General features: G+C 42.4%; 1 long non-coding RNA gene across 1 annotated transcript in view; it reads right to left on the bottom strand.

Annotated features, from left to right (window-relative positions):
* Positions 1–8,514, bottom strand: part of LOC139538209 (uncharacterized) — a 48,233-nt gene extending 39,719 nt beyond the window's left edge. The window contains exon 1 of the long non-coding RNA XR_011667695.1: positions 8,370–8,514. This is a non-coding gene — a long non-coding RNA (uncharacterized lncRNA). The remainder of the gene's footprint in view (positions 1–8,369) is intronic.
* Between the last annotated feature and the right edge of the window lie 5,520 nt (positions 8,515–14,034).

Here is a 14,034-nt window from a genome sequence, read left to right as displayed (position 1 = left end):
GTCAGAAACCGTCTCAGGGAAGCTCATCTGCGTGCTCATAGTCCTCACCAGGGTCTTGACCTGACTGCAGGTCGGCTTCAGTGGGCAAATGCTCACCTTCCATGGCCACTGGCCCGCTGGAGAAGTGTGCTTTTCATGGATGAATCCCGGTTTCAGCTATACCGGGCAAATGGTAGACAGCGTGTATGGCTCCATGTGGGCGAGCGGTTTGCTGATGTCAACGTTGTGAACAGTGTGCCCCATGGTGGCGGTGGGGTTATGGTACAGGCAGGCATAAGCTATGGACAACGAACACAATTGCATTTTATCGATGGCAATTTCAATGCAGAGAAATACCGTGACGAGATCCTGAGGCCCATTGTCGTGCCATTCATCTGCCGCCATCATCTCATGTTTCAGAATGATAATGCACGGCCCAATGTTGCAAGAATCTGTACACAATTTCTATAAGCTGAAAATGTCCCAGTTCTTCCATGGCCTGCATACTCACCAGACATGTCACCCATTGAGCATATTTGGGTTGATCTGGATCGACGTGTACGACAGTGTGTTCCAGTTCCTGCCAATATCCATCAACTTCGCACAGCCATTGAAGAGGAGTGGAACAACATTTCACAATCAACAGCCAGATTAATATCAGATCATATGATCATATGTCAAGGAGATGTGTCGAGCTGGTTATATGGTCACACCAGACACTGACTGGTTTTCAGATCCACGCCCCTACCTTTTTTTTAAAGATATTCCAACTCAATCATCAAGTTTGCAGACGACACTACAGTGGTAGACTTGATTACCAATAACAACGAGATGGCCTACAGGGAGGAGGTGAGGGCCCTCGGAGTGTGGTGTCAGGAAAATAACCTCTCACTCAACGTCAACAAAACAAAGGAGATGATCGTGGACATCAGGAAACTGCAGAGGGAGCACCCCCCTATCCACATCGACGGGACAGTAGTGGAGAGGGTAGAAAGTTTTAAGTTCCTCGGCGTACACATCACGGACAAACTGAAATGGTCCAACCACACAGACAGCGTGGTGAAGAAGGCGCAGCAGCGCCTCTTCAACCTCAGGAGGCTGAAGAAATTTGGTTTGTCACCAAAACACTCACAAACTTTTACAGATGCACAATCGAGAGCATCCTTTCGGGCTGTATCACCGCCTGGTACGTCAACTGCTCTGCCCATAACCGTAAGGTTCTCCAGAGGGTAGTGACACAAGGTCTGCACAACGCATCGCCAGGGGCAAACTACCTGCCCTCCAGGACACCTACACCACCCAATGTCACAGGAAGGCCAGAAAGATAATCAAGGACAACAACCACCCGAGCCACTGCCTGTTCACCCCGCTATCATCCAGAAGGCGAGGTCAGTACAGGTGCATCAAAGCAGGGACCGAGAGACTGAAAAACAGATTCTAACATTCACTAACATTGAGTGGCTGCTGCCAATATACTGACTCAACTCCAGCCACTTTAATAATGGAAAAATGTATGTAATGAATGTATCACTAGCCACTTTAAACAATGCCACTTCAAATAATGTTTACATACCCTACATTACTCATCTCATATGTATATACTGTACTCTATACCATCTACTGCATCTTGCCATATTGATGTAATGTATCACTAGCCACTTTAAACAATGCCACTATTATATGTTTACATATCCTACATTACTCATCTCATATGTATATACTGTACTCTATGCCATCCACTGCATCTTGCCTATGCTATTTATGTACATGTTCTTATTCATTCCTTTACACTTGTGTGTAGAAGGTAATTGTTGTGAAATTGTTAGGTTAGATTACTCGTTGGATATTACTGCATTGTCGGAACTAGAAGCACAAGCATTTCTTTACACTCGCATTAACATCTGCTAACCATGTGTATGTGACAAATAACATTTGATTTGATGAGAGCCATTTTCATCATAGCGCTTGATGGTTTTTGCGACTGCACTTTGAAGAAACGTTCAATGTCTTTGAAATGTTCCACATTGACTGACCTTAATGTCTCAAAGTAATGATGGACTGTCATTTCTCTTTGCTATGTTGAGCTGTTCTTGTCATAATATGGACTTGGTCAATTACCAAATAGGGCTATCTTCTATGTACCAACCCTACCTTGTCACAACACAACTCATTGGCTCAAACGCAATAAGGAAAGAAGTTCCAAGGCATACCTGTTAATTGAAATGCATTCCAGGAGACTACCTCATGAAGCTGATTGAGAGAATGCCAAGAGTGTGCAAAGCTGTAATCAAGGCAAAGGGTGGCTACTTTGAAGAAGCTCAAATATAAAATATATTTTGATTTGTTTAACACTTTTTTGGTCACTACATGATTCCATATGTATTATTTCACAGTTTTGATGTCTTCACTATTATTCCACAATGTAGAAAATAGTCAAATCAAAGAAAAACCCTGGAATGAGTAGGTGTGTCCAAATGATTGAGTGGTACTGCACATTCACGAATGATGAAATTAAAAAGAAGCATTAAAAAAGTACCAATTTACAATTAAGAACAATGAGATTGTAGAGAATGAAAAATAACAACATCAGTTATTGGTTTGAAAACATTTTCTCTTCAGCCTGCAGTTGCGCACTTGCTGTAACGTTGTGCGCTGGGAGTTGGGAAGCAAGTTCAGGGAGTGAATCATTTAATAAATACATGAAAACATAACACAAAACAAGAAACACGAACAACGCACAGCCATGAAACTGAAATAGAAACAATGACGCCTGGGGAAGGAACCAAAGGGAGTGACATATATAGGGCAGGTAATCAGGGAAGTGATAGAGTCCAGGTGAGTCTAATGACGCGCAGGTGCGCGTAACGATGGTGACAGGTTTGCGCCATAACGAGCAGCCTGGTGACCTAGAGGCCGGAGAGGGAGCACACGTGACACTTGCTCTTGTCTCAGGTCATTAATATAACTGTAGCCTTTCTGCAAATGAAACTACATGCTGAATGTCCTTGACGTAGTCACAATAAAATATGGGATGATAGAGGAAAGGGCTGCTCAACAGCGATGACATCTTCTGGGTGGCTCAAGCGGGCCACGTGGTCTTCTCCAGGAGTGAGATGGAGCACACTGGAGAGGAGAAAGTGAGAGCAGTCAGCACAGCACAGCAGCGTCAGTGTAACAGTATAGCTTCTGTCCCTCTCCTCGCCTCTACCTGGGCTCGAACCAGGGACCCTCTGCACACATCGACAACAGCCACCCTCAAAGCATCGTTACCCATCACTCCACAAAACCGCGGCCCTTGCAGAGCAAGGGGAACAACTACTTCAAGGTCTCAGAGCGAGTGAAATCACCGATTGAAACGTTATTAGCGCGCAACCTGCTAACTAGCTAGCCATTTCACACTGGTTACATCAGCACAGCAGGGTCAGCACAGCAGCATCAGCACAGCAGCGTCAGCACAGCAGTCAGCACAGCCGAGTCAGGACAGCCGAGTCAGCACAGCAGCGTCAGCACAGCAGCATCAGAAAGATACAAGGGTTATTACATCACTTATTCATTATGCTTATTAAGGTGGTCAGAAATGAGTCCCAAATGACAACCTATTCCCTTTTTTTAGAGCACTTTTGACAAGGGTCCATTTGGGGAATAGGGTGCACTATATTGGTATAGGGTGCCATTTGGAACACATGTCAGAGACATCTATCCTCGGTTATGACTTCAATCTGTTTTCGTGGGGGGGGGGGACGTGTCCAATGAATAAGATGGCTAGAGACAGATCCAGAAAGGAGATCACAAGACAATTTCCAAAAAGCAGTAGTTTCTAAAGTCTTTATAGATAGATTGTAGTTCAGAAGATAATCTTACTGTGAGACTAGAAGATACGACAAGCGCTTTAGAAAATGATCAGAGTATTTTCCCTTGATAACATCTTATGGCTTTCATCATAAAATGATACTTTGTGCAGATGGTGAAGCACAGGGCACTGATACAGACAGTGAGTCCAAACAGAGAAAAAGAGAGAGAGATGTTAACAAACGTACTGATTTCCCTTCATTCCCATACTGCTTGATTCTAGTTTTGATTTTCTCGGCTGTGGTGCTGAGTGTAATCTCTGTAACAAATCGAAATCCTCCACGTTGAATTACTCCTCCTTCTCAAATGGTGCCAGGCAATGTTCCCTTTAAACTGCGCACATGAGAGGGCCCGCAGCTCCCCAGGACTGCCAAGCAGAATAAATATCAGCGTGCGCAGAGAAGCACGAGATTGAACTTCAGTCAACTTTATAGAGTTTTCCCCTATGCTATCAACATTTCTCTTTACTTGTGATCGAATCAACGCAACATTAGCCAATTTCAATGCAACACACTGAAACAAAACGAACTACGCAATACTTAATATGGACAACCATCTATACAACAGATTTTGTTGTCGGCAGAACGCATCAGAATAGGATTCTATTGCATTGACAGGCAAGATTCAGGTACATACTCTAAATAGACCGGTGTGGCATAACCAAAGCTGCAGTAGGCCTATATGTAAATAGAATGTGCCATGTACTTTGAACTGGACTGTTTTTACAGCATGAGCAGTTGTGAGTAGATGCGCTTGTTTTGAGATCAAAGCGAGAGCTACATGTAGTGCCGTGTGCACATTTTGTCCATATCCTTTGCTAGTTAGTGAGTTATTAGCCCAGTAATACATCATTGGTACTCAGCAATGGGGGAGTGATTGCTTCCTACAAGAGCACAAAACGTGTACATTTCTAGACATCTTTGAAAAGTGAGTCACATAAAGAGCTTTTTGGTCTTAAAGGGGCAGTGTTGTATTTTGTGACAGGCTTGAATAAGCTAAGTAGCCAATAGGCAGAGGGTAGCACAATTTGTCTGATTCTCTAAAATAATGGTAATGGAATAATGATGCATTTTATTTTGGAAAGTTGTTTCTTGCATCAAACAACACAACAACATGTTCAGTCACCTTGTCTGAAGGACACGTGGAAAAACAGGTTCATGTCAAGCCCTGCATGTTTCTTTTCAAGTCTCATGGAATGTAGGTCTACATTGAAACACCACACATTGACACATGAATGTATAGGCAGAAAACCACACATTGGCTGTAAATGTAGGCTGAACGAGAGAATAGCTATTTCCATGTTCAAATGTTATTGGATGCACATTATCCATTGTTTTTGATGGTAGGCCACTCTGGCAGGCCTACATTATGATCAAGTAGTCACAGTAGCCTACTTGACCACTGTGAAAACTTACTTAAGAGTGGGAACAGCCTCAATGTTCACAGTAAACGCACAAAGAATTTTCACAACGTTCAAGTTTGCACACAGCAGACATAAAATTTGCTCAGTGATGAAGAAAATGAGGGAACATTTGGTCCCTGGATCTAGCATGGAGAGAAGACCATTTCATTCAATGTTTTGAGAGGAATGGGTGGAAAAGTGAGGTGCCACACATAGAGCAATAAAAACGTTCAAATGTAATAATAAACTAATAAAATGCATTCTTCAACAATGTCCAAGTCAAACAATGTGCTCTGATGTATCTGTTTCTAGACTTTACATGTTGGACTTTGATACAGAGCAGCAGTATACCTACAGTAGAGAACTAAAGCAAAGGGAGATGGGTGTTTCATCTCTTCCACCTACAGTTGAAGTCGGAAGTTTACATACACCTTTGCCAAATACATTTAGACTCAGTTTTTCACAATTCCTGACATTTAATCATAGTAAAAAATTCCCTGTCTTACGTCAGTTAGGATCATCACTTTATTTTAAGACTGTGAAATGTCAGAATAACAGTAGAGATAATGATTTATTTCAGCTTTTATTTCTTTCATCACATTCCCAGTTGGTCAGAAGTTTACATACACTCAATTAGTATTTGGTAGCATTGCCTTTAAATTGTTTAACTTGGGTCAAATGTTTTGGGTAGCCTTCCACAAGCTTCCCACAATAAGTTGGGTGAATTTTGGCCCATTCCTCCTGACAGAGCTGGAGTAACTGACTCAGGTTTGTAGGCCTCCTTGCTCGTACACACTTTTTCAGTTCTGCCCACTCATTTTCTATAGGATTGAGGTCAGGGCTTTGTGATGGCCACTCCAATACACTGACTTTGTTGTCCTTAAGCCATTTTGCCACAACTTTGGAAGTATGCTTGGGGTCATTGTTCATTTGGAAGACCCATTTGCGACCAAGCTTTAACTTCCTGACTGATGTCTTGAGATGTTGCTTCAATATATCCACATCATTTTCCTCCCTCGTGATGCCATTTATTTTGTGAAGTTTAACAGTCCCTCCTGCAGCAAAGCAGGTAGTTTTCTGAGGTCGTGGCTCATTTCTTTTGATTTCCCCATGATGTCAAGCAAAAAGGCACTGAGTTTGAAGGTAGGCCTTGAAATACATCCACAGGTACACCTCCAATTGACTCAAATCATGTCAATTAGCCTATCAGAAGCTTCTAAAGCCATGACATAATTTTCTGGAATTTTCCAAGCTGTTTGAAGGCACAGTCTACTTAGTGTATGTAAAGTTCTGACCCACTGGAATTGTGATACAGTGAGTTATAAGTGAAATAATCTGTAAGTTAGCGGGATCAAAATCGACAATATCCGGTGAAGCTGGAGCGCACCAAATTCAAATTACAAAATTGTAATATTAAACATTCATGAACACACAAGTGTCTTACATCATTTAAAAACTTCTTGTTAAACCAACCGCTTTGTCAGATTTCAAAAAGGCTTTACGGCGAAAGCATACCATGCGATTATCTGAGGACAGCGCCGGCTTCACAAAAATCACAAATAGCGATAAAATAAATCACTTACCTTTGAAGATCTTCCTCTGTTTGCAATCCCAAGGCTCACAGCTACACAATGAATGTTCGTTTTGTTCGATAAAGTCCTTGTTTATATCCAAAATAATCAGTTTAGTTGGTGCCATTGATTTCAGTAATCCACTCCTTCAACCTGCATACAAAGGAATCCAAAAAACTTCATCCAAACAAGTAAAACAATGTTTCTAATCAATCCTCAGGTACCCTGATATAAAAATAAACGATCATATTTCAGATGGAAAGAACGGTGTTCAATAGAAAAGGAAAATAACGAAGAGCGCGCCCTCATTCACGCGCGCCAAAAGCCTACCTTTCCTGATGAGAACACCTTGGATAAACTACAACTACTTGTTTGTTTTTCAAGAAACAAGCCTGAAACCCTGTCTAAAGACGGTTGACATCTAGTGGAAGCCATAGGAACTGCAATCTGGGAGCTATTTTTGTATATCCCATAGGCTTGCATTGAAAAGGCCTGTCACCTCAAAAAATATATTTTACGGATGTTTTTTTTTCTGGTTTTCGCCTGCCATATCAGTTCTGAAATACTCACAGATATTATTTTAACAGTTTTAGAAACTTCAGAGTGTTTTCTATCCAATGCTGCCATCCTACATCCTAGCTTCTGGGCCTGAGTAACAGACAGTTTACTTTGGGCACGTCAGTCATCCGGAAATTCAGGATACTGCCCCCTAGCCTTAAGAAGTATTAACAAGACATTTGTGGAGTGGTTGAAAAATGAGTTTTAATGACTCCAACCTAAGTGTTTGTAAACTTCCGACTGCAACTGTATATGGTCACTCTGCGTTCCAGAGCTGCTGCCTATCCATTTTTTCGTTTCTATTTTAAGAGGAGAGAGAGCACCCCCTACCCTGCAGGACTGACTGTAGAGGAATGTACAATTATATTAATTGTTACTGCCATCTCAGGGCCTGGCCCCTTCATCCTCTGCTGCTGAGACATCAGTCCTCAGCTCTGCACTATGATAACACACACACACACGGACAGACACACACACACACGCTCGCTGCAGACCTCTGTGAAACAGACGTCATGCTGACTGGACAGTCTAGAGGAGTTCAGTGAAACACCAGAGAGAGAATAGTCCCCTGCTACAGCAGCTTACTGTGGGATACCCCACTCATCTCATCTCCCCCTGACAGCACTGACAGCGCTTACCGCACCAAAACGTCAATGTTCTATACTACCCCTCCAGATTGACAGTAATCCATGGTTCATATAATTATTTTTTATGTTGATTTAGTATGACTCAGTAAGTATTGCTGAGCAGAGACATTCCCTGGGTTATTCATGTCATTGCAGTGGACAGTAGACTGTCACTACAGCACTGGTAAAAAAAAATGTGTTACAGGGTCAGCCATAGTAGTACAGCGCACCTGGAACAAATAAGGTTGAAGTACCTTGCTTAAGGGCACAACGGCAGATTTTTCACCTTATCAGCTCAGGAATTCGAACCAGCTACCTTTTGGTTACTGGCCCAATGCTCTAACCACTGCGCAGAGCAAGGACTGTAGTGTCCTGTCCACTCACCCTGCCGTTGCTGACCCACAGCCCTTTGTCCAGCATTCAGCTTCAGGATATCTCTGCAGAACAGCTGCGGATGAAATCCACCACCATTGTGTTGAATTTCTTCTCAAAGGCGTCCACAATCCATGCCCTGCAGTGGAGAGGGAGACACAACACATACACTGTTGGAGGAGGATCAGGTGATATATGATCTGATAGGCCTCAAGGACATTGCTCCCATTGAAGTCCGCTCAGAACAAAGTCTGAATCAGATTGACATAAAGTATGATGCATGCCGGGCTAGAAATCACTTTGTTATTAACAAATCATTGAAGTCCTGCATCACTGCAATCACTGCGACGCTTTTAAACATAAATACTGTATTTCATAGGCTATCAGCAATGCGAATGCCGGGGGAAGGAAATCTGAAGAGATGAATCAATGTGTAATTAATCTAAGGCAATTTTAATTAAACATTGGCAATTTTGGCAATAACAAACCAGCAACCAGAGAAAGCGTTAAGTTTGCAGAGTCAGATTATTAGTTTCTCAAACAATGTTTTTAGCCCCCAAGGAGAACAGGTGAAATAACAAAAATGTCAGGCCCAACTCTGTCAGCAAGTCTGTCTTGCAGCCAGTAATAACCTCATATCCCCAGCCCTCTGGATCCCAAACCCCAACCCACAAAGCCTCCACATAGAGACAGAGTAAAGCTGGGACGATAAAGCAAACATTTCTGACGATAAACCAAACATTTCTGACATTGACTTCCTCTTACCGAAGCATTTTGACTATGTCGGTAATTTTTGGTGATTTTGCTACACAACATTCCTGTAGATTGTTCTAGAACCATTATTCGAGCAACAGTAATAGCCTATCAAATCACATTTATTTATATAGCCCTTCGTACATCAGCTGATATCTCAAAGTACTGTACAGAAACCCAGCCTAAAACCCCAAACAGCAAGCAATGCAGGTGTAGAAGCACGGTGGCTAGGAAAAACTCCCTAGAAAGGCTATGTATTATGTTGTTTCCTGTCACTGTTTTGCTGTCGGTTGTTGACTCTCACTGTGTGCACTGAGGAGGGAGAGATGCATTCTGAGAAGCAAAAGCATATGAGCATTACTCAAAGTGCTATTGCGGGAAAAATACAGTTTTCAAAGTGTTTCCACTAGGCACATACAGTACGTCAATTCAACATATATTCCACGTTGGTTCAACACTAACTTAATTGAAATGACTTGGAAACAACGTTGATTCAACCAGTGTGTGCCCAGTGGGACTACAGTTGTTCTAGTTACAGAGAGGAGGGTCACAGCTTTCTGTGAAAATACCATGAAGTTTTCACCTTATGGCTGCAGAGCAGTATTGAGTAGCTTGGATGAAAAGGTGCCCAGAGGTGCCCAGAGTAAACTGCCTGCTCCTCAGGCCCAGTTGTTAGTATATGCATATTATTAGTATATCTGGATAGAAAACACTCTTAAGTTTCTAAAACTGTTTGAATGATGTCTGTGAGTAAAACAGAACTCATATGGCAGGCAAAAACCTGAGAAGAAAATCCAACCAGGAAGTGGGAAATATGAGGTTTGTAGGTTTTCAACTCATCGCCTATCGAATACACAGTGGGATATGGGTCCTTCTGCACTTCCTGAGGCTTCCACTAGATGTCAACAGTCTTTAGAACCTTGTCTGATGCTTCTACTGTGAAGTGGGGCCGAATTAGAGGGGATTGAGTAAGGTCTACCATGACCTGAACATGCGCTGACCATGCGCATGTTCTGTTCTATTGCATTTCTGAAGACAAAGGAATTCTCCAGTTGGAACATTATTGAAGATTTATGTTAAAAACATCCTAAAGATTGATTCAATACATCGTTTGACATGTTTCTACTGACTGTTACGGAACTTTTTGACATTTCGTCTGCTTTTAGTGAACGCGCTTCGTGACTTTGGATTTGTTTCCCAAACGCGCTAACAAAAGTAGCTATTTGGACATAAATGATGGACATTACCGAACAAATCAAACATTTATTGTGGAACTGGGATTCCTGGGAGTGCATTCTGATGATGTTATTTCTGACTTCTGTTGACTGCACAATATGGCGGATATATTTTTGTCTTGATTGGGCTCTGAGCGCCGACCTCAGATTATTGCATGGTTTGCTTTTTCCGTAAAGCTTTTTTGAAATCTGACACAGCGGTTGCATTAAGGAAAAGTGGATCTAAAATTCCATGTATAACACTTGATCTTTGATCAACGTTTATTATGAGTATTTCTGGAAATTGATGTGAATCTCTGCAAAATCACCGGATGTTTTTGGAACTACTGAACATAACGCGCCAATGTATACAGAGATTTTTTTATATAAATATTAACTTTACCGAACAAAACATATATGTATTGTGTAACATGAAGTCCTATGAGTGTCATCTGATGAAGATCATCAAAGGTTAGTGATTCATTTTATCTCTATTTCTGCTTTTTGTGACTCCTGTCTTTGGCTGGGAAAATGGCTGTGTTTTTCTGTGGTTTGGCGGTGACCTAACATACTCGTTGGTGGTGCTTTCGCTGTAAAGCCTTTTTTAAATCGGACACTGTGGTGGGATTAACAACAAGATTACCTCTAAAATGGTATAAGATACTTGTATGTTTGAGGAATTTTAATTATGAGATTTCTGTTGTTTGAATTTGGCACCCTGCATTTTCACTGGCTGTTGTCATATCGATCACGTTAACGTGATTGCAGCCATAACAAGTTATACTTCGGGATTTTGGTATTTAGGGTAATTTCCTACGTATCCAGAGTCAGACGAACTCATGGGTGCAGTTTGAAGGAAATTGAAGGTATCATATCGTTAGCTTAGCACCAATTGCTGGAAATCTATGGGTATCTACTAGCCAACTCCTCTCAAAAGCAGGGAAATAGACATTATATACTCCTTCCTACTCCAATGCATGGGAGGTCAGGACATTGCACTCTAAGTATTCTTTACAAAAATGGAATTATAATATTTTGATTATAGTTGTTTGAAAAACAAACTATGCATTTCATTAATCCGCTGTGACCGTGGATGCAAGGATAGGCTATGCGTGAGTGTCAACTCAGCTGGCCAGTTTTTAACAAGTTTGGTAGATATCAAGTAAGCAAAGTGTGAGAAGAGCAGGAGAGGGGTAAGGCTTGTTTGAAAAATTAGACTGCATTTAGAAGAGGTGCGATGATGAGAAAGCGTAAGAATGTCACTAAACTTAGACCTTCGTCTCCCGAGTACACACTTTCAACTCCTAGTACATACCTTCCTCTCCTGAATACAAACCAAGTAATCTTACCCTTAGGTCTTCTTGCTCTCTTGATAATCTTGAGGATCTCGAAATTGAGTTGGTTGGCAGTTTTGAGTGCTCTGAAATTGAGCCAGACCAGGGTGAATTGGGCCTACCTGCGGCAAAAGGTGCGGTAGAGACTTCCAGTGTTTTCCCTGTGAATCCTACAGAGAAGATTTTGGACCGGTGGGCGTGAGATTTTTGGAAAGAGTGGAATCCTGCTTTTTTGGCCGACCCATACTTTGTGTCAAGCTGGGTAAAGGGCAAACTGGGAATGGTTACATCTGTTAAATTTTCGAGAAGTGGAATTGTCTTGATTTTATTGTGCATCCTCTGCCCAGAGGAAGCAGATTCTTTGCTCTCCGGAACAAGGCACCTCTCAAAGGAGGGATCAGTGGGGTAGCATTGAGTGTAGAGGTGGATCAATTGAAACATTATATTCCTGGTGTTCTGGTGAGATGTAGACCCGGTGGCAATGGCGAGACGGAGAATTCCCTGTCTGTCTTGTTGAGTTTTAACACCTGATAAGGTCAGGTTAGGTTATATTTGTTATTCTGTGAGGGCCTATGTTCTGAACCCGCTACGATGCTTTAAGTGCCAATGATTTGGACATTTGGTTGCGGCAGTGTGTAGAAGTGAGATCCCATGATGTGAGAAATGTGCAGGAGGGCATAGTCAGAGGGAGTCTACAGTTGGGATAGAGAAAGCACTGTGTCAACTGTTGGGGGTGGCCATTCAAGTGGGGATTCGAAGTGCCCTGTGAGAGAGAGACAGGTTGAGATTGCCAGAGTTCGAATGGGGCAGAAAGTTTCCTATCTTGATGCAGTAAAGACAGTAGAGGATAGTCCAAGGGTGAGTGATTCGACTGTGAGCCCCTCAGTGAGTAGGCCTGAAAAGAGAGATCCAGAGAGGATGAGTTTTAGTAAGGTTGGATTTCTTTGTGTTTATAGCCATGGTGATAGTCACGCTGGTATAAAGGATTCGGAGACAGGCGCATGAATACATCATCTGGGTTTTTAATACACCCAAAACAAACACGTAGTTTAGTTTATACCTGATAAGGTCAGGTTAGGTTATATTTGTTATTCTGTGAGGGCCTATGTTCTGAACCCGCTACGGTGCTTTAAGTGCCAATGATTTGGACATTTGGTTGCGGCAGTGTGTAGAAGTGAGATCCCATGATGTGAGAAATGTGCAGGAGGGCATAGTCAGAGGGAGTCTACAGTTGGGATAGAGAAAGCACTGTGTCAACTGTTGGGGGTGGCCATTCAAGTGGGGATTCGAAGTGCCCTGTGAGAGAGAGACAGGTTGAGATTGCCAGAGTTCGAATGGGGCAGAAAGTTTCCTATCTTGATGCAGTAAAGACAGTAGAGGATAGTCCAAGGGTGAGTGATTCGACTGTGAGCCCCTCAGTGAGTAGGCCTGAAAAGAGAGATCCAGAGAGGATGAGTTTTAGTAAGGTTGGATTTCTTTGTGTTTATAGCCATGGTGATAGTCACGCTGGTATAAAGGATTCGGAGACAGGCGCATGAATACATCATCTGGGTTTTTAATACACCCAAAACAAACACGTATACAAAACACTGGGATGTACCCAAACAAAAGAGTGGGGGTAAACCTCGTAGAACGACACGGGACGAGACCCGTAATACACAATGCACAAAACACGCAGCACAGGCTGAGACAACGCGTAGGTACTCACACGACCTGGGAACAATAATCCACAGCTTAATGGGGAAACAAAGGCCACATTTATACAAACACATTCAGTGAGGAATTGGAACGAGGTGTGTGTAATGACACAGTTCAGTGCAGCCTAGAAGGCCAGTGACGTCAACCTCCGGAACTGGTGAACAGAATGAGCAGCAGCACCGGGGCGATCCGTGACAGTGATCAACTGCACTGCGCTGATGGAGCGGAAATCACAGAAGATAGATGTGGTAGATGTAAATATTTTGCGGTGAGATTTTAGTGTAGAAGATCAACAGGAAGTTTGTAGAGAAGGGTTCCATCCTCCCAGGCCGACGGCCTGGTGTAGGTTATTTTAGAACCAAAGTAGTGGTACGGTGGGGGTGGGTTTTTGGGGATACTGTATAGATGCAAGATTAGATGGTGGTGCAATTGAAGAGTTTCTAATCCCCCTTTTCCAGTTTGTGATCAAAATATGCCATCCACACTCAACACAGTGTCTAGTCTGCCGGAAAGCCACACGAAGAAGAAGTGAGATGAGAACATGAATGACTAACCCCACAGAAGAAGAAGAGTATATATATATATATAAGAGTATATTGCTCGTCCAAAGCAATATTTTTAGCTCACAGATATAACTGTGAAGATTGTTGACATTGCTGGAAGTATTTTCAAGCTATT

This window comes from Salvelinus alpinus, chromosome 14, assembly GCF_045679555.1.
Source record: "Salvelinus alpinus chromosome 14, SLU_Salpinus.1, whole genome shotgun sequence".
In the NCBI taxonomy this organism is placed as follows: domain Eukaryota; kingdom Metazoa; phylum Chordata; class Actinopteri; order Salmoniformes; family Salmonidae; genus Salvelinus; species Salvelinus alpinus.
Note: the sequence above shows the minus strand (reverse complement) of the source record. Positions and strands in the feature narration are given on the sequence as shown.